Source organism: Pan troglodytes, chromosome 14 (genome assembly GCF_028858775.2).
Source record: "Pan troglodytes isolate AG18354 chromosome 14, NHGRI_mPanTro3-v2.0_pri, whole genome shotgun sequence".
Classification (NCBI taxonomy): Eukaryota; Metazoa; Chordata; class Mammalia; order Primates; family Hominidae; genus Pan; species Pan troglodytes.
Window position 1 is genome coordinate 84,164,373 of NC_072412.2, and position 21,816 is coordinate 84,186,188.

Sequence of the window (21,816 nt, forward strand, 5' to 3'; positions counted from 1 at the left end):
CAGGGACTGAAAAATGCCAACTTTACCCTCAGTCCTCAGGCTTTAAATCCCATCTCTAAAATCTTCACGTTAAATGAGGTGGCGGGGCAGGGTAGGGTGGGGACATTTTTTCCATGGCAATATAAATTCTCTTTTAAATAAAAGTTTGTCAGTATTTATCAAAAGCCTTAAAATTCTTAGAATTCATTGACACTCATGTTTGTGCAAAAAGCCATATGTGCAAGAGTATTTGTTTTTGCTGTGTTTATCTCAACAAAAGAAATAGCCAAACTCCATCAACAGCCCACTAATTATATCAACTTTCATATATTTGTACTTTGTTTACTGTGTGTCCATAAAAACAACATGAGTTAGATCTATGTGTCCTAAACTGAAAGAAGCTCCAAAATACATTTTTTAAAATTTCCAAAATAAAGGTACAGAATAATATATATATATATATCCATTTGTGTAAAAAGAAAAGGATATACTCCATATATATATCTGCGTAGAATATTTCCAGAGATAAATAAAAGAGCTATACAAGACTGGTTGCCCATGGGGAGAAGTAGGAGGCTCAGGTGGAAGGGGAATTTATTTTTCATTATATGCTATTTGGAATTTTACAATGGACATACATTCCTTTTTTAATAAAAATAAGCTAGATCCAAAAGTGACTAGAGTTTTTTTTAATGCATGTCTTTGACTTGGATATTCTAAGAAGCTTTCAAAAAATTGTTGATGAGAAACATATGTATTGTAAGGATTCCCTATTAATTTAATATAGCAAAAATGTGTAACAGTAAGAGACTGTAAATAAATGATAGTTTATTCATAAAGTGATAAAATGATGGTTTATTCATAAAGTGGAATGCTTTCCAGACACAAAGAAAAATGTTATGGAAATACATTTACTGACATGAAACATTTTAATTAAATATTGTTTAAATTGAAAAAGCAGGTAATACGTGTAATGTGTGTGTATATATATGTGTGTGTACATGTGTGAGTATATGTGCATGTGTGTGGGGTTAATGGTGGAGAGATTTTGAAAACATTTTATTCTCTTGTGAATTATTATCTGTGTTTTCTCTGTGTTTTGCAGCAAGGCATTTTCTTTGTTTCTTTTTTTTTTCTTTTTTTTTGAGATGGAGTCTCACTCTGTAGCTAGGCTGGAGTGCAGTGGCACAATCTCTGCTCACTGCAACCTCTGCCTCCCAGGTTCAAGCGATTCTCCTGCCTCAGCCTCCCGAGTAGCTGGGACGACAGGTGCACACCACCACGCCCAGCTAATTTTTGTATTTTTAGTAGAGACAGGGTTTCACCATGTTGGCCAGGATGGTCTCAATCTCTTGACCTTGTGATCCACCCGCATTGGCCTCCCTAAGTGCTGGGATTACAGGCGTGAGCCACCGCACCCAGCCCAGCAAAGCATTTTCACTTTCACATTTGATTTATGAAAAAGGACGCAGGGTGGGGAACATCACACACCGGGGCCTTTTGTGGGGTGGGGGAATGGGGGAGGGATAGCATTAGGAGAAATACCTAATGTAAATGACGAGTTAATGGGTGCAGCAAACCAACGCAGCACATGTATACATATGTAACAAACCTGCACGTTGTGCACATCTACCCTAGAACTTAAAGTATAATAATAAAAAAAGAAAGTAAAAAGGAGAAGCATAGTATAAATACATCTTGCATTAGAAAAATTGCATACATAAACATATTTGCATAGTTTGGTTCTGGAATCAACAAATAATCTTTGGATGGCAAAGTTCAGGATACCAAGGAAAAGAATTAAAGATAGAGAAGGCATGACCAAGCATTACTTAATGACATGCAGCATAGCCCAAGGTGGGGATCTATAGCAAATGATCTTAGGCCACAGGGCCAGTGTGTGGTCACTGGCAACTCTGGTAGGAGTAAGAGAGAATTAGATACAGGGATCACCAAGAAAAAGAGAGCTCTAGAAGGGTTCTGAAAGTGCTCAATAAGTTTTGCCTTGGCTGGCCTCAAATATCACCAAGTAAGAGCAACATGAAAAAAAATCATGCTTATGATATAGTTTGTCTGTGTCCCAACTCAAATCTCATCTTGAATCCTATAATTCCCAGGTGTCATGAGAGGGACCTGGTGGAGGGTAATTGAATCATGGGGCGGGTCTTTCCCATACTGTTCTTGTGATAGTGAATAAGTCTCATGAGATCTAATGGTTTTATAAAGGGGAGTTCCCCTGCACACAATCTCTTGCCTGCTGCCATGTAAGATGTGACTTTGCTCCTCATTCGACTTCTGCCATGATTTTGAGTCCTCCCCAGTCATGTGGAACTGTGAGTCAATTAAACCTCTTTCCTTTATAAATTACCTAGTCTCGAGTATGTCTTTATTAGCAGCATGGGAACAGACTAATACAGTTTTCTTTATGCTTACATGGAGGTTCGGGGGACCTCTGAGTTGCTTTACCTGAAATGAGATCTCTTCGTTGAGTTTGTTGTACAATTACAACATAGATGGCATATTTTTCCTGATATTTTCTAAGAGCAAAAGCTAAGCTAAAAACTCAATTTCTGACCTGAAAAGAATTCAAAAAAAAAAAACTATTTTCCTTAAAAGTTATCTTGTTTGGCAGACACGTATATCTAAACTCCAGCAAATCTATATGAACTTGCTATTTGGAGATGCATAAAACTTGAGTAAGTCTAATTTGTTCTGTGGATGTTTTATCCCTCAATCAACCTTTAAGAGTATTTTATTTCTTTTCCTCTTTTAATCTGTTTAAGGGGTATGGGGAGAAATAAGATCCCTTAAGTATACTATTTAGGTCTTTCCCCTCTCCTTTCTAAGAAGCTCATAAATCAAAATAGAAAAAAATTCACACTTGTTCCCTCTCAGCAATATTTATTGAGGACTCAGACTGTGTACACAGCTCAATCTCCCAGACACTACAAAGAGAAATAGTAGAATTATCCCCTGCCACAGGGCACTTACAGAGAGAAACAAAAACATGTGCTCCATAGGCTGTATGCAAAGGAAACTTCTAAAATATAAAACCAATTGCTCCCCGTGTGTGAGTTTATATATTTCCAACTCAAAGCCATAGAGATTCCACAGAATAGGACAAATGAGCCTAAGAAAAAATTGAGATCTTAAATGGCATTTAAAATCTGGTTTCTGAAAAGATTCTCATACAAGAAATGAACAGAGAATAAACAAAACAAAACAAAACAAAACAAAATACATTCGATGCCAAGTGCTAAACTGCTCCATATAGAAATTAGTATCATAGGACTGACATTAATATCATTGGGTTAGGAGTCTTTTTTTTTTCCTTCTTTCATTGAGATCTAGTATGCACATAGTAAAATGCTGGAAATGCACTAATAAGCATATGGCTGAATAGAGTTTGGCACGTGTAACCAACACCCACATCATGATCTAAAACATTCCAGCACTCCAGCAGGCTTCCTCTTGCTTCTTCCCAGTCATAGTGCACACTCCATACCTAAAGTTCATCATTGGCCTGTGCTCTGACAGACACAGGAGACTGGCAAAGAAAAAACTCTCTAGTGTGGCCATTAAGAAGAAAGAGAACGTAATTTCATGAAAGCCAGCAGATGAGAATAGGAGATGGTAACAACATGGTGGCACTAGGAGCGTGTCAGAGAGGTATTTGCACATTTCCCTCTCCCAGCCTGAACACTGCTCCCTCCACCACCAACACTGGCCAGTTCCCACTGTCTCCAGAGCCAGCTCAGAGGTCCTTTGTAAAAAGCCTTTCCTATTCCTTCCAGCACAGGGAACTGCATCTACTATGTGCTCCAGAGTTCCCTGCATTTAGCTCTGTCAAAGTCGTGTTTGCACCATTTTGTTTGTAATCACGCATATGTCTCCCTTTGAAACTGTGTGTCTCTTGAATAATGAAATCCGATTGTATTTGTTTTTGTGTACCCCCCACAAACTCCTAGCAGTCACATGCAAACAAATATGTATGTTCTATATATATTATGTTTCACAGCTGAATTAGTTGAAGGAAGAGCCAGAAAACTAGTGATTAAAAGACTATGTCCTAGTTCTTTTTCTTCCACCACTACTAGAACACTTTAGGAAGTACACACAGTTTTTCTGTTTCTTCCTTTTATTCTCATTTACTACAAATTAAATTTGATGATTTTGCCCACTGATGTACTTCCAGGGCCTAGACTACATCCTGGAACTCAATAAGCCCTTAATAGATATTTTCTAAATACCTGAATGAGTGGGTGAATGAATAAAAGCCTCCCCTTGCACAGTTATTGTAAGGTTGTGCCTTCTTGATCTCTCAATTATAAGGGGATATAAATATTCAGCTGCTACATACTGTATTAAACGTGAAATCAAATGTGATGGACGAAGAGTTCTATGTGTTATTGATATTGAAAAGAAGACATGAGTGTCATTTTACATGACTGTCATCACTGCCGTTATTGTACTCCTCCATAGACCTGCAAATCTTGTGGGTGAGCAACATGCTGGATAATTTTCATGGAGCAACTCATGCATCCACAAATCCTTTCAGCTTTGGGAAAAAATGTGGACTCACAGAAATATTCATTTTTTCACTCTCTGATTTAGTATGTTTTCTCTCTTGTGCACACATATTTTCACACTCCTTCTCTTCATCTCTTCACTTCCTTCTAAAGGTTGATTGCCATTCCCCAGTGCATTTCCATAAATCTTGTAAGTACACAATATCAGTCCTCTTCTCATGATAACTGCCAGCTCAATGTGTGTCTTAGTGGGACCCTGTGTCCCCCTCCCATCCTGACACACCCATCTTGACACACCATACCTAGATTCTAATCCAGGCCTCTCAGAATCTCATCTCTATTGGAAAAAAGTCCTAATCCTTTCCAGAAAGTTCTATGAACTTCTTAAGTTAAATTAAGACCTGCCCTTTTCTAACACATCCTTAGTCCCCAGAAGTCTGAGTCAGGGTGAAGATTCAGAGGTCTCTAGCTTAGCCTGCTGATTTAGAAGATTGTTCTTCCATTCTGTATGGTGCCAGCTCAGTCCCAAAGATTTACACAATTGCTTTGTGTCCATGCCTACTCGCCTCCAGTTTCTCCTCCACCTTTTGCTACAGTGACCCCAAACTTGGCTTCTGGTCAAAATGACACAATAGTCACACATTGATGCAAAATGCAGAGCAATAACATAGGCTTAAAATATATTTTTAACGTATTTTTAAATATATATTTTAATATGTATATTTTTAAACCTATGTTATTACTCTTCATTTTGGATATATTTTTATATATTGTATTGAATATTCAATAAATATAAATAGAATATATGTGTATATATATATACACATATATGTGTATTCAATAAATATAAATAGAATTTATATTCAATAAATATAAATAGAATATATGTTGTGTGTGTGTGTATATATATATATATATATATATCAGGAAAAGGAGAAGAGCTGGCCCTTGAGTAGGGGCTGTGGCCAAGCACAGGAACCCAGCTGCAGTGACTGACAAGAAACTATTGTGGTTCCTAAGGCAATGAAATAGGATTTCACACGAACATAATAGATGGAGAGAAACAATCCTATGGAGGTTGTGGAGGCAGAGATGCTACATATGTCAAGTTAAAATCTTCTGACAGTCATAATTTTATTGTAAAAAGAGAATATGCCCTAACATCAGGAACAATAACACCCATGTTGAGCGACCCAGTTCAGTTGTGGAAAATGAAGCCATCGAAGTGAATTTTAGAACGATCCCTTCACATGTGCTATTAAATGTACTTATTCCATCTACAAGGTTTTCTATACTAACAGCTCTACTGAGAATGCCAAATTCCCAATTGCACCTAAAATTACATTGAAATTGCTGATGGCTGTGAACTCCCTAGAATGTTAAATAAAATAAAATCTAATACAACGCTAAATTTTTTAAACATGTAATTCCCATAGTTAGAAATTCTTTCATATTTTCTGTTGCCTCTATGCAGTTGCAAACTATGAAGTTCATTGAAAAGCTGATTACTGTCAGAGTTGAAATTTGGTCCCTGTATAAATAAATCAGTTCAAGATATTTTCACAAACTAAAAAATTAACAAATATGCCAATTTGTTATACCTTATCCCTTGGTGAGACTTTTTTTAAGTTACAGAAGTAACTGTATAGTAAATGCTGAGAATTAAGTTTAAATGTGTAAGTACCACATATATACACAGACTACCTACTGACATGTTTGTAGTGCCTTTTAAAAAAAAACTTGTTCTGAATTTATTATACTTATGGCTAGCATTGCTCAGATTATACAAATATTTCAGCATAAACATGCTTTAACTTAGTTAAGACATTGATTTTTATGACAAATACATAAGAATTGATCTTCTGTAAGTGTCATTTGATGAAAACAAAAAGGAATGGTCAGGCTCACAAACATAGTAAGAATGTTATTATAATGTTTTTCAACATTGTTCTGAATATCCTCAGCAGCATGAATAGCAAATAAATGAATAAATAACCTCAGAAGAAGGAAATCAGACTGCCATTATTTACAAATAGTATGCTTGTGTACATAGAAAATACAAAAGAATATAAAAAAAGTATTAGAATTAAATATGAGTTAAGGAAATTCAAAAACTTACTGTAATGGTTAAAGATGGATAATGGGCACATAAAAGTTTGTTACACAAGTCTATTTTCTATATGTTTGAAAATTTCCAGAATAAAATTTTGGAGAAAAAAATGAATTTTGCAAAGTTCATGAATAAAGGCTGTTGCACCATAGTCAATTAAATTTGTGTATACTAGAGACACCAAAAATGAAAATTTAAAAGATAGCATTTAAAATAAGAGCAAAATATATCAAATACCTAGAAATAAACATAAGTGAATACAAAATATCTAAGCATAAGACTATAAAATAATATTAACAGAAATAAAAACAAATCTAAATGCTTACAGGATAATCCACGCTGATGGAGTAAAGAGTTGATATTGTAAAGATGCCAGTTCTCCCAAATTTATCTATAGATCCAATGTAATTTAAATATTGTGTGTGTGTGTGTAACTTGACAAACTGATTCTAAAAGTAATATTAAATGTATATTTGGATATGCAAAAGGTCAAGAATGATCAAGATAACCTTAAAGAGGAAAAAGGTAAGACAGCTTGCTCTACTTATATTAGCGATTATTATAAAGCTCTATCTACTTATGTTAGTGATTATAAAGCTCTAACATTAAAATGGTGTGTTGATGGTACACAATAGACAAATAGATCAATGGAAGAAAATAGAGAACACAGAAACAGATACTTATTTATGTAGACATTGATTTATAATAAAGGTGGAAAAAGGGTAGCCTTTTCAATAAATGGTGTTAGGCTAACTGAATATTCACAAAGGGAAAAATGCTCTCTACATTTTACCGTGGGAAAAAAATCTATTCTGAGTAGTTTGTAGATATGTAGATGAATGGCAAATAATAATAATGGAAAATAATGCAGAATAGTATCTCTATGACCTTGGAAAAGGAAAATGATCTTAAGCAGGTCATTAACGAAAACAATGATGAATTGTGTTATATTAAATTAAGAATTTCTGATGATCAGAAATAAAAGAAACTATCAGCAGTATGAAAAGGCAAGCTATGACATGTGTTAAAATAAAATATTCGGCCTAATTAAATTTAAAGGTGTATAATTGATTCTAAATGAACAATTCGTGAATCGGGCAGCCCCCAGAATCACAGCAGATTCAGAGAGACTCCAGTGCAGCCACGTGGTGGAAGAAGATTTATAGACAAAAAAAGGGAAGCGGGTACAGACATCAGAAGTGAGGTACAGAAACAACTGGATTGGTTACAGCTCAGCGTTTGCCTTATTTGAACACAGTTTGAACACTCAGCAGTGTACGAGTGGTTGAAGTATGGCTGCTGGGATTGGCCAAGACTCAGCTGTTGTTACAGGCACATACTCCTAAATTAGGTTTTCAGTCTTCTCTACCTGTTAAGTTAGGTTGCAGTTTGTCCACAAAGACTCAAATATAGAAGTATGCAGTCCTTCTCAGGCCATATTTAGTTCGCTTTAGCACATGGCAGAAGACATTTTCAGCAATTGAGTCAACAAAGAGCTCACATCCAAAATGCATAAAGAACTAACAAAAACCAAGTAGAAAAACAGACAATCTAATGAAAAAAGGAGTAGGACACTTAAACAGGCATTCATAACCGATGCTATCCAAAGAAAGGATAAATATATGTAAAGGTGTCAACCTCACAACGAGGTATCACAGCACAGCTAACAGAATGGTTAAAACTAAAAATCAACTAATAATATCAAGTGCTAACAAGCATGTGAAGCAATAAGCATTCTCATATACTGCTCATAGGAATGTAAATTGGTAAATTAACTTCGGTAAACAATTGGCATTATCTACTACAGCTGAAGACATGCATATTATTTGAGCTAGCACTTCTACATACTTACCTAACATAAATGTATGCCATGTGCACCAAGAGACATGTACAAGAATGATTATAGTAGCATTATTCATAATAAATCCTGACTAGGAAAAATCAGAATGTCTATTAACATTAGAATGGATAATTAAATTGCAGTATATCAATACAGTTGAATACTAAATAACAATGAAAATTAATGGACTATAGCCTTCAGCAACAAGATAGAAGAATATCACAAGCATAAATTTTAGTGAAAGAAACTGGATACCAAAAATATATACTCTATGATTTCACTTATACAAACTTCAGAAACAGGTAAATCTACATGATGATGTCAGAATTTATGATAGTGGTTTTTTTTGTGTGGAAAAGACAGGGTGGTGATTAGAAAGAGGCCTAAAAAAAAGACTCTGGGATGCCAGCAATGTTTTATTTCTTGACTTACATCAGAGTTACAGAGGTGTTTGCATTGGGATAACTAAGTTATATATTTGTGAATTATAAACTTTTAAAAATATTAGAAATGGAAAAGAAATATAAAATAAAATCAGGCAGAAATGAGAAACAACAAGTTGATATAAAAATAACTTGCTAGATATCTTAGAATTTTTTAAAAATGTTATTGAAGTTTGTTTTAAACACAAAGGATAAGATCTAAACACTGAAAGATAATACTGTGAAAATTATTTTTAATTCATCATCGATAGACAAAAGAAAAGACTTCAAAAAGTCATAGAAGATAGAATAAAGATATGCAACATTTGTGAAACAGGCATTCCATTTTTTCAATTATAGAAAAATAATATTTAAAGACATATAGTCAAGAATTTTCCAAAGTTGAAGGAATACCTGAGTCCCACAATAAATGAAAATATGATACATTGAAGCATATGATTTGAAACCTGCAGAATATCAAGGATAAGAATAAGATCTTAAAAGCTGCTGGAGAGAAAATACCAACAAAAGAGCAACAATTACAGTAGATTTCCCTTCAGCAACAGTATATGTCAGAATACAATGGCATTTCTCAAATTTCTGGAAGAAAATAAGTTAACCTGAAGTTTTATACCCAGCTAAATCATCATATCGAGCACAATAAAGACATCTCCAGACATCAAAGACTAATGTACATTTCCTTTACCACAATGACTACTCTCTTTAGATTTCATTTCTCACTTCCTTTTCCACTGTTTTTGAAACACATTGTCTGCCAAGTAAAGAATTCTATTTCCAAATTCATTAATATGTTTGCCCTCTTGTCATGTTCCTGAATCTCCTCCCAAATAGTCACCAGTGCCATATGAATACATAGAATTTGTCTTTCTGCTCCTGTGTCCAGACTGCTAAGTACTGTGAAAAAAAATGAAAGAAGGAAGGAAGGAAAGAAGGAAGGAAGGAAGGAAGGAAGGAAGGGAGGAGGAGGAAAGAAAGAAAGAGAAAGAGAGAAATCAGCTAACTGAGCTATCAAAATTATACACCACTAGGGGCTTCAGGCTGCTTAGCATTGCTTTTACTTACACTCAGTTATCTCCACTTTACATTACTCATGTTACTTATTCCTTATTTCTTGTTCTATCCACAAGCCGTTCATTTTTACTCTTTTTATTGTCCACAAAATGCCTCTTACTTCTCAGTGAAAAAAAAGATGAATGGCCTTAACTTATTTATTTCTGGGAGGTCAAAATCAAAATGTACGTAATTGACAGTGTATGTCTCCTCTGTTGTTGAAGAAATTGAAACTATTTAATTCCTTAGTAGATTAGTGCTTACAATTTCATATCTGCTCTATACCATCACCATCATCACATAAAAATAACTATAGCAACAATACTGTACTTTTATTTAAAAACAAAAATCTTCCACAGATATTCTCACTATTGATAGAATGGGTTTATTATCTCCAATCAACAGAGAGTGATTTGCCCAAAATCACAATTATTTGTGTGCCAAACTGAGACTAGAACCTATGGTCCTTCGTTCCCAAAACGAGTTCTTTGTTCATTGCTCTATCCTGCCACTGTACTTTGAAATGATACTGTTTTACTCAACTGTGTCAGGACAGAATAACCCTCCAGGTAGTGTGAATAAAGTTCCCTATAAAAAAATTCTTATTAGAGAAAATATTTCTTTACTATGTTAATCATTTCCCTTAATAAAAATATCAGTCAGAAGAAAAGACACAGGAAAAAATCTACTTAACAACTGTAATGCATATTTGTTTCCCCTTCTCACCCCAGTGAAATCCTTTCTCCTACTCAATATTGCTTGTTATCTTTGATACCTACAGCTATGTTTGCTCATTTGTAAGAATGCAACTTCAGGTCTACTCATGAAATGAAGAAACCCTTTGCTGTCAACTTCAGTCATAATACTGTACTTGACCCAGCTAGCTAGAATACTAAATGTTGATACACTCTAAGCAAACATACCATTTTTGTTATCTCCTGCTGTAAACAAACAGGAAATTAAAATTCTTCAGGCTAGATTCTATCCTTGGATTCTTGACTCCCACTGAAATCAATGGGAGCTGTATATGCATTTATAAAGAGAAATTTAACTTTTTTAATTTAGAGGAAATCGCAAGAACTTTAAAAATGACTTTTTGAACAAAATTGAAAGGAATAATTTATTCAATCAATTATACTTTTTAGTACAAATGTTTATATGGCTCATAAAATTGTTGGTCTGCTTCTATTATGATAAACAACTAGCAAACTAGAGTTAGGAATAAAAAAAATGAAACACTGAATTATGAGAGACAGGATTATACTGGGAGAAAAGGATGTGGTTTTGAGGTCATAAAGGCCTGATGATAACTTCCAAGTAAGAAATTACTTAGCCATAACATAATGGTTAGCCATTTAATGAGTATGTTTTATGTGACAGGCATAGGTTAAACATTTTACCAAATCTCAATAAGTTCATACTACTATTAGCCTCATTGTTAGTTGATGAAACTGAAGCTTAGAGAGGTTAAGTTGCTCAAGGTAACACAAAATGTGGTAAAGTTAGGATTCAGGCCCAACTGATCAGGCCCAGTGGCCTGTGGTCATCACCAAGTTTAAAGACTGGTAGCCTGGGTGCCAAACCTAATCCACAACATGTTTCATTATTTTGAAACAGTGTTTTTAAAATTAAAATATTTCACCTAATGTCTGGATTTCTGGTTTCTGATAAGTTGGGAACCCAAGCAATAGCAAGCTGATACTTGAATATGACAGTGGTTGGCCACCTGGATAGCAGCTGTCCCTTCAGACAAAGCATGCACTCATAGGTCCCCATGGCTCCAGATTGTATTATACCCACCTGCTTCATTCATGGACATCACTTGACTCCTGCAGGCATCACTGGCTGTAACACTGTACACTCCCTCCAAGGAAGGTATGTCGTCTCTTTGAGGCTTATTGTTACTATCTTATTAAGTAGAAATATTAAGACCCACCATGCCTGCTACAAGGAAAAAATTCAACAATATACATAAGCACCCAGAAAATACTAGGCACTTATTAAATAGTAACAATTATTATTTTAGTATTAAATAGTAATTATTATTTTATTAATAAAAGCATGAAAACTAAGTAATTTATTTTAACCAAGGAGTCAAGTTCAGGCACCTTGAAGACACTATTATTTATACTACAACTGACAATTCATTTAAGTTGAAAATGTGCTGGTCTCTGAAATAAATACTTTCTAAAAGTAATCCACTACCAAAACAAACAAACAAAACAAAAAAGACAAAAACAAAGTAAATAAGCAAACAAAAAAAAAATCCCCCAAAGGGTGTTTAAACTAGGAGATAGAAGCAGACATTCAAGCAGCTAATTCTAGACAATCAACTGTGAAAGTGCAGAGGGTATGCCCTACTGACATATGTATTTATGTCTAATTTTTTCTCAAAAAAATGTACATGCAAGGTCATCTGACAAAAGTTAATAGGAAATCAGAGTGAAGAGGATTTAAAAGTAGGAAAATCTAAAAGTGGGTAGAGATAAGTACCATCTACCTCTCTACAGAGGATGACAATCTTTGGCTCAGCATATTCTAATAGCCAAAGCTAAAGAGGAAACACAATCCATTATGTGATTCACAGTGCTCCTAAGATTACAAACTCACAAGTGGCTTTCCTGATGCTGCATTCTGAGAGAAATATATTATCAGAATCAGACTTTGAGCAATAAATGGGTATTGGCGAGTTTGCATTTATGGTTTCTGGCAGAACTCTGGATTGCCGTCAGGAGTTGGCAAACTTTCCGTGAAGGACCAAATAGCAAATATTTTAGCCTTCATGGGCCACACAGTTTCTTTTGCAACTACTTCATTCTGCCATTAAGATGTGAAAGCAGACTTGGACAATATGTAAATAAATGACATGAGCGTGTTTCAACTATTTAGGAAAACAAGCAGCAGGATGGATGTGATAGAGAAGCTGTGGTTGACCAGCCCCTGGTCTATGTCGTCAATTCAAAGCAGAGTTGTCATTTCCAAAAGATGTTTTTTGATGGTTCTATTAGTGAAAAATAAAAGGTATTTTTCAGATTGATGATTGCTTTCTGGAGCTGACTATCCACTCCTTACAGCTTGGAGTAGAGTGTTAAGAAGTGGATCAAAATTCCAATAGGCATTAAATAGTGGTACTTCTTGTGTTATGCTGGTATACTGGCTGTTACCTAGACTGTACAGGAAGGAGTGACTGAGTTTGAGGGGTTCATAGCTCAGGTGGCCATCTAGACAGGGACCAGGCAGGGTCTGTGCGTTGACACTGGAAGCCCCCAGAGCTCACACAACTGTGATAGTATAATGCAGCTTCCAAAGAGACCTACGAGGAAGATTATTTACATGTGTCTTGGAGTTGCAGAGGCTCTCTGGAAGTGAGGCTCACAATTTTCCAGAACATCTTCCAAAGGGTATTGAGAAAATCAGAGATTTTACATAACAAGGATTTTTGTTGTTGTTTTGTTTTGTTTTGATCATTACCAGTGACTAAAATTGTCCTTCATCTCTCCAGTCATACCTTCTTCTGACGAGTCCATAGTAATTTCAGAATGCAGTAATATTAATAGTTCATTTCCATCCAAAGGAATCATTGTCTCTAGTTTTTTTTTTTTCAAATAAAAATTTAAGAAACGCTACATATAAAAATGACCATTTCTATGCCAGGCACTTAGTAGTAAGTAAGTGAACAAAGTACTGAATTTGAATCTGTACTTCATAGAAAAGCAAATTAATTTCAACTCAACAAAATTACTGAAATATGCAAAGAACAAAGTTATTAATTGAGTCTGGGGAGGTCAGGGAAGCTGGCACTGAGGAGGTTACATTTGAACTCAGTCTTAATGGAATCAGACATGCACCAAATGGGAAAAGAGTGTAGGCAATGATAAGGGGCAGGAGGACACTGCTGGCAAAAGACACAGCATGAGAAAAGGCATGTGACATAAGGGAACATGGAAGGTTCTAGAATGGAAAGCACTATATTTTCACAAATGTGTGATGTGAAGAAGGCATAAGAGATGAAGCTGGAGAAGTAGGCAAGACACTATCAAGTTAAAGGGAATATTGAAGCAGATTAAGACCAACAGTGGTAGCCTTCATCAATGAGCTAATGCGTCTGTGGAAGGCACATCCCAGAGAAATAAATCACACAAGTATCAAGGGGGTCTGCCCTTATTTGGGGCCTAGAACAGAGAAACAGAGACTGGCTTGGCAGCAGGGGTCTTGTAGCTCTCATAACACCAGAGGCACAACTCTGAGAAGGATAAAGTTTCTTGAATCACATGAAAAGATGCCCTGCAAAGTAAAAGGTGAAAATGTCAATGTTCTCCTGGCACTAAAGATCTTAGATACAGCATCTTCAAGAAGCTCCTCAGGTGGAGGTCCTCAGGCTCCCTGTCCTCTTGGACCCTCACCAGGTTTTGGAGAGAACTGCAGTAATTTGTACTTTTTTTCTCTTCTTTTCTTTTTTCTTACCCCCCCACCCGCCCCTGGAAAAGAGGGAGGGCTGAAAAAAAAGTAAAAGTCCCCCTTTGTTTTCTTCACTCCCCTACTGGGTTCTTGATTAATTAGGAATTGGTTCCAGTTCCTGGAGCATCCCTGGAGCCAGCTACCCTGGCTTTCACTGGCAGCCTTCACAGTAACACAAGCAGCCTGCAGCCCCACTCTGTACTCAGCTTTTATTCATGCTAGGAAGGCCTTCTCGCCTTCGGAAAATTCACACTGCTCCCTGATCCAAATGAGAAGAACTGCCTTTTAAGCAACGCTAAGACTTTCAGATAATAATCACCCTCGAACTTGAAAACATAACGCTCCTGTTTCATTGTGATCTCTTCATTGGTTTCTAGACCTCAAACTCCCCAGGGAATGTCACAAATTCACATGCTATCTCTGAAAAATAGATACAGCACTTGCAGCTCTGATTTACCTAAGAAGCGGTGTTAGAAAAAAAAAGAAAGAAAGAAAGAAAGAAAAACAACATATTCATGTAGCCAGACAGCTCCCTGTCACAGACACAGATAAGAAAGCTCAAACTGTTAAGTTATTCTAGGAAAAGGCTGAACATTTTATATTAACAACTTGTTTCCTTCCAGGTTTTTTTTTTTTTTTTTTTTTCAGGGAGCTTGAGAAAAAATTTTACCTATTCCCTTTTTTACTAAGCAATTTGTCATCAGATAAAGTAGCTAAAAAAATAGTGGTGAGTACAAGAAGGCATCCTAGGCAGCATGGTACAATGGGAAATGTCAAAGGACCATGAGAGCAGACAGAGCTGGGTTTAAAGCCTGTCACTAGTTAGCTGGGTGGCCTGAACGAGTATTGCAAATGCCCTGAGGCTCAATTTCTTATCACCATAAATAGCTCACGAGATTGGGAAGGTTAAATTAGATAATGTGTTGATTTAACTCCTCCAAGAAGCAGGCATTAAGAGAGTTCATTCAGGGAAACATCTGAGAGATAAAACGGGAAGGAAGCAGAGTAGGCTGAGAGATAGACCACAATGCAGTCTGGCCCCTGTGAAGGTGAGAGGGAAGGCTTGGGCGAGAGCCTCCTGACTGGGGTTCTAAGAAAGTTCAGCAAGGCCAATGGGAAGTACTTGTCAAGCTTAAGTCACCTGTCAGAGAATTCTCCATTTCCCAGAAACAGATCAGCCTTAGCATCCCTGCCACACTCAATCATCGGCTGGGAGCAGCCGTGGGAAGCTTGGCCTCCATACAAACTTGGTGATGGATTTCAGAACACAACAGCTGGGGCCAGACAATTATGCTCCCTGCTGAAAGAGATTTGAGAGACATGCTCTTATAACAGATAACATATGAAAGCACTTGGCACCAGTAATTGGCATATAGAAGTCATTCAATACATGTACTTTCTCCCTTAGATGGAGTTGTTCTGGTGGTGTTTTTGTTTTTGTTTTTTTGAGACTGGGTCTCTCTATGTTGCTCAGGCTGATCTTGAACTCCTGGGCTCAAATTATCCTCACACCTCAGCCTCCCAAGTAAGCCGGGATTACAGGTGCACACCACTACATCCGGCCTGATGTCATTTTGTTAAAAGTCTTCATGATTTAAATCAACTTTGAGATGTAAGTTGATCTTCAGTTTATGAAATGCAGTATACAAATTGGTGACATCTCATTCATATTTGGAAAAAGAATGTTTTTCATCATAAACTTTGAAGGAAGAAGAGGATGAAAGTCTTGCACTCTTCCAGCAGACACGAGTCGTCCATCCCCGCTTGCTATCAATGGCAGAGTTCCCAGGATAGCATTGGCATCCCTGGTTTACATGTCTGGGGGTAAAATTTTTCCATCCAATTTACACAAGCTTACATCATAAGCTATGCTTTCAGGCATCACACTCCTACTCTTGTGGGTTTCATACGTTGCTAAAACATTTCATTTCTTGACATCCAGGAAAATCACCTGCTGCTTCAGGTTATCATTTCCTAAGGGGCTACAGCTTCCAACTGAGAAGACCTCAAACATCAGTCTCCCTTGGATGAAAGCAGAAGTCTACAGTTTCAAATCTATATAGCTTTCTAATTATCACACAAAGATCTTTATATGAGAATGTATAGGTAATGCATACTTATACAGACTTGGTTTCAGGTATCCAGGATTCCAGCAGTAGGTGTTTACTAGCTTTTTATTTGGAAACTACCTAACCTCTGTGAATCTCAGTCTCTTCATATTACAAAATTGGACTAGTGGTATCTTAGGTTGAAAAGTTGGCATGAGGTTCAGAGACATTAAACACAAAACACCTAGTATAATGCCTAATACATAACAGGCACTTAATAAATTATAACTAATAATATCTTTTCTAGCTTCTGAACTATAGGAAAATATACAGGAAATGTGTTCTGATATGAACTGCATAATGTTATGCAACTTATCAATAAAGAACTGCAACCAGAAACTCCAATAATAGTTAATGCAATAATATCTGTTTAGAAAGCATATGATTATGGGTTGAAATCTAGCTGAAAATAGGAACCATAAAATTAAAAAATTATAATATATGAATAAACCTCATAAAACTAGGAGTAGGGTTGTTCTCTGTCATAGATTCAGCCCCATAAGGCACAGTTATGGAATTGTATATATAAAATTAGAAGGTAAAAGTTACCAAATATTTGCTACTAGTTGCTTCATAGCATCTTCCAGATCAAAGCACTGCTAATCTCTACAAACCAGAAGCAGAGATCCAACATTAGATATTTTTCCTAGATCTTGTTGGATATTTTCTTCGTTTATTTCATACTTTGATTTCATATGCCTGAGATTAAGTATACACTCCTTTTCAACCAAATTGACTTATTCTTTCCCTGAGGAAACAGGGCCTTCTCTGAAATGTATGGATCCTCTCCTGCCAAGAAGAGAAAAGTCTTCCTATCTTAATCGGGTCAAGGCCCCTCCTTGCTAGGCCCAGAGGTTGCTCAGCAGTAGCCGATAGAGAGAATGATTCCCGCTCTGCAACTGTCTGTTACCATGGAGACATGCTAATTAGTGGATGATGAGAAAGCAGAGGAGTTCAGGGTCTATACAGCCATGAGAAAGAAAGGGAAATAAATGGAAAAATATGGACAAAGAGAAATGAGAGGATCTTTTGGGGCAAATTGTAGGTAGAGAAGTCCTCAAATGATTGGATCATAATGAAGAGGTGGAAGAGGGTTATGAAAAGAGAATATTAATGACAAAGACTCATAGATTATGAGTTTGATGAAATGAAGGGTGAAGACTATAGCGTAAGAGAAGAAATGGAAAACTCCAGTTTCACCAACTACAAACTCAAAGGATCATGGAATGTTAAAGATCTGAATTTTAAAGGTGTTGAAGGACAGAACTATTCTTTTCTAAAGGAAAGAAAATGTGACATTTGGGGCCATCAAAATAGATTGCAAATCTCTGCAGACATTTCTCTGCTTAAACTTGAATTCACATTTACCAACCAATCATAATTTGCTGGGTGAAATGTCAATGTACCAATGCATGAGATTCCTGTCCAATTCTCTGAGCCAAAAGTTCCCTTGGATTTCTATATCCAGACCTCCAAGAAATAATAGCATAGAAAAGGAAATATAGCCGACAATTTCAGGAGCTATGTTTTAAAAAGATAATATAGAGACAAAAGTGCCATACCTAAGGGCATATGAGTTCTTACATACCTAAGGCATTTTGAAAACTTGACTAAGTGATAACATCTATCTTCTAAAGAGATAATTTTATATTACATTGATATAAATGTTTTCTATTTTATTATATATTGTATGTTTTGTTTTTTTTTATTATACTTTAAGTTTTAGGGTACATGTGCACAACGTGCAGGTTAGTTACATAGGTATACATGTGCCATGTTGGTGTGCTGCACCCATTAACTCGTCATTTAACATTAGGTATATCTCTTAATGCTATCCCTCCCCCTTCCTCCCACCCCACAACAGGCCCCGGTGTGTGATGTTCCCCTTCCTGTGTCCATGTGTTCGCATTGTTCAATTCCCACCTATGAGTGAGAACATGCGGTGTTTGGTTTTTTGTCCTTGCGATAGTTTGCTGAGAATGATGGTTTCCAGCTTCATCCATGTCCCTACAAAGGACATGAACTCATCCTTTTTTATGGCTGCATAGTATTCCATGGTGTATATGTGCCACATTACACACTATTGCTATATTACACTTGAGCTGTTAACACATTTTGCAAGAGATATTTATGCAAATACAAACATATTGTTAATGTACTAATAAGTAAGCTACTGGTGAAGGCCAAGATATTATATCAGAATAAACCCAGGTATGAAGGAAGAAAACTGGCCCATCGTGTTAGTTTCAGAGGAGTTATGGAGTTGTATGTGTCTCATGTGCAAAACTCTTCTCATGCCTGTGCAGATGAATGAATGCACAGCACTCCAGACCTTGGAAATGTCCCCACACACACACACACACCTTGGATTTCCCTTCTTCCATCTACCCAGACTGTCTTCTACCATATAGATTCCTTCTCATCCTTCAAATCTAAATCAAACACCATCTCCTTAGTAGAGGCCTCCCTAGACCTTCTCAAGTAGTTAGTGGTACCCTTCTTAGTGCTCCTGAAGTCCTTTGTATCTACCTCTCTTAAAGAGCTTAATTCTAGACATTTTGGCTATTTGTTTAGATAATTGTCTATCCAAAATTGTAAACTCTTCAGGGAAAGAAATTTTATTTTACATACCTTAATATTCTTAAGTGTTCCCAGAACCAAGCACAATGCTCAGAATACAAAGATATTTGTTAAATATTTATTGAAGTGTTTGTAGCAATTTATAACCAGTAACTAATTTATACAGTGATTTCAATTTTATAGCAGGCTTTCATGCCACTAGAGTGTAAGATTCTTAAATCCCCATGCCCTTTTTGCTTTCCTCTATCTTCAATACATTAACTCAACAGGTGTGCCATTAAAATTTGTTAGATGAGTATCCAGATCCAGAATTATTCAGGAACACTGCCTGCTTTTCAAAACTCATAGTTCCTCAGCAACATCATAATGCCTGAAATTCTCTTTGCTCTGTCAGTAGAGATCAAACTCTGCTAACATGTGTGTATTAAAGGGTAAGCTTTCCTAGTCGGTGAATTTTCCCCTGAAGATGACAAATGCTGGAAGCGAATGTTCTAGAAATTCCAAGGAGTTCCCAAAACAGCTTAGGCTCTGGTCAGTTGGAGGAGCTCACAGTTGGTCCAGAGCCAATTCCAGGTTCTAACATCGGGGTAGCCACCTTCAGGATGGGGCCAGGTTGGCAGGTGAGCCCACCTGACTGATTGGTGAGGAAGAAAGAACATTGGCCTTCTCCAAGCTGTTGCCTTCATTTCTCTGTCACTCTGCTTACTCTAAAGCCGTCTTTTTATCATGGTTTTTAAAATCACCATGCCATAAATAATTTTTTTAATGTGAGCCATGACATTGAAAATGTTTTTTGAAAAGTGCCATCTTGAGGGAAGGCGTGCCATGTGCTCCAGGGAATCAACCACTCTTCCTGCTTTACTCCCAGTCATACTTCTGAGTTAGCCAAATGTGTTAAGAAAGTACTTGGATTTGCAGACATGATGGACATAAATCCAGATTACTCTCTAACCTGAAAATATCTCACCCTTCTACTCTTCAAGAGTCTCTGAAACTCTCACAATGCTAATCATTGTAGGTGAGGAATTTCATGGCTCACATTTAAAAAAATAAATCATCTTAGGTTCCATCATCTATGAATACTAGGTATGGAACACAAAGCAGATCTATTTGGAAAGAGCAGAGGGAAAGAGCTGGAGTCTAGGAAGGCCCAAGTGGTGATGCTTTAGTGGAAGATTCTAAGCAGCCAGCAGACAGCTGGAGAATGCTAAGTAACTGAGGACCACACAGTCTGGGCAAATGAAAGGAAGGGAGGTAAGAAAAAAGATGGAATGAGCCAAATACAAATTCACTTATCACACAGTTTTAACTCAAGACAACTATGGTGAAGGTCAAAACTAGGTCATCTTGCTCCAGGCCATTACACACAATAACATGGCATGGTCTTTTGAATACATGATGCAGTGCTGTACATTAGACTAGTTCTCATTACCAATATAGATGGCAGTAATGTCATTGTAAATGTGGAGGATGTGTGTGTATTTTTAAATGTGCCCACTCAGATGACAAACCGAGGGGTCCTCACAAAAGAAATGCAAATAGGAAAGTCTCCCTTTAACATCTAGAAAAAAATTCTAGAAACTTTTCAATTTTATTCACATACATTTAGTTGTTTCACAACTATAACTGATCCACTAATTTTGGCCAGACATTTTGGAGGTTTATTTGGTTACAATAAGAAAACATAAGGTAAGTTCATTGCCTCAAAGCATAAAACCCTGGATTATCATTATCACAATAGTATCATCTCTGCATATGTCAGGAAGCACATTTAGTGTCTGGTTATAAAGAGAACAGTTTATAAAAACGCCTTAATATGACATAATTTTTACTTTAATTCCACACAAAACTTTTTTGCAAATTTTCAAAAAATAAAACTCCTCTCCTCAGACTGACAGAGCATTTATATTTAAGAGGCAGAATATGTTTTTCCAGATAAATTAAGGAAATATCATTGATATTAATTAGTCTTAATATTATGTAGACATTTACCTAGTGAATATATTCTATACAGACCTGTGTCTGGAATGTAAGTTATAACTTATTTGTAATGAAATAAATTATAATTTAGGAAGCATTCAAGAGAATAAAGCAGTGATGGAGCCAGTGAATAAAACACTGGGACCTAGTGAGTTTCTCCCTCAAATCTCTGTCATGCGCATTCAGAATCCCAGATTCTTCCATCACAGTAGGAGTAGGAGGCCCTGATTCTCTTTACACTTGCAGACTATCCATCGACAGTCTGGACTTCTGACGTAAGGCCATTATCTGCCATGCTAGTGCCAGCTCACCACTGTCAATGCCTCTCGTTGGTGTCTGGAACTCTTCGGGCTTTTTAGTTTTTCAGATCCCATGTTGTGTTTTTGAATAATAGAAAGGTTACACAACAAAAAATAAAAATTCTGCTAACACACCAAGTCCCTCCATTACACCAAGGGATAGGATCCCACTTCTTGGTGACCTCATGGAGTAAAGAGTAGTAGATAGGCCAGGCGCAGTGGCTCATGCCTGTAATCCCAGCACTTTAGAAGGCGAGATGGGTGGATGGCTTGAGGTCAGGAGTTCGAGACCAGCCTGGCCAAAATGGTGAAACCCCGTCTCTACTAAAATTACAAAAATTAGCCGAGTGTGGTGGTGGGCACCTGTAATCCCAGCTATTCAGGAGGCTGAGGCACGAGAATTGCTTGAACCCGGGAGGCAGAAGTTGCAGTGAGCTGAG

At 36.7% G+C, this 21,816-nt stretch overlaps 1 protein-coding gene, 1 long non-coding RNA gene and 1 pseudogene across 5 annotated transcripts in view; 2 read left to right on the forward strand and 1 right to left on the reverse strand.

Annotated features, from left to right (window-relative positions):
- The window catches only part of LOC100608804 (elongin-C-like), a 51,674-nt pseudogene extending 42,709 nt beyond the window's left edge, over positions 1-8,965 (forward strand).
- LOC134808141 (uncharacterized) overlaps positions 1-21,816 on the forward strand; it is a 562,219-nt gene that overhangs the window by 429,611 nt on the left and 110,792 nt on the right. The gene's annotated exons all lie outside the window — the stretch shown is intronic.
- Positions 1-21,816, reverse strand: part of POU4F1 (POU class 4 homeobox 1) — a 217,168-nt gene that overhangs the window by 96,716 nt on the left and 98,636 nt on the right. The window lies entirely within an intron of this gene.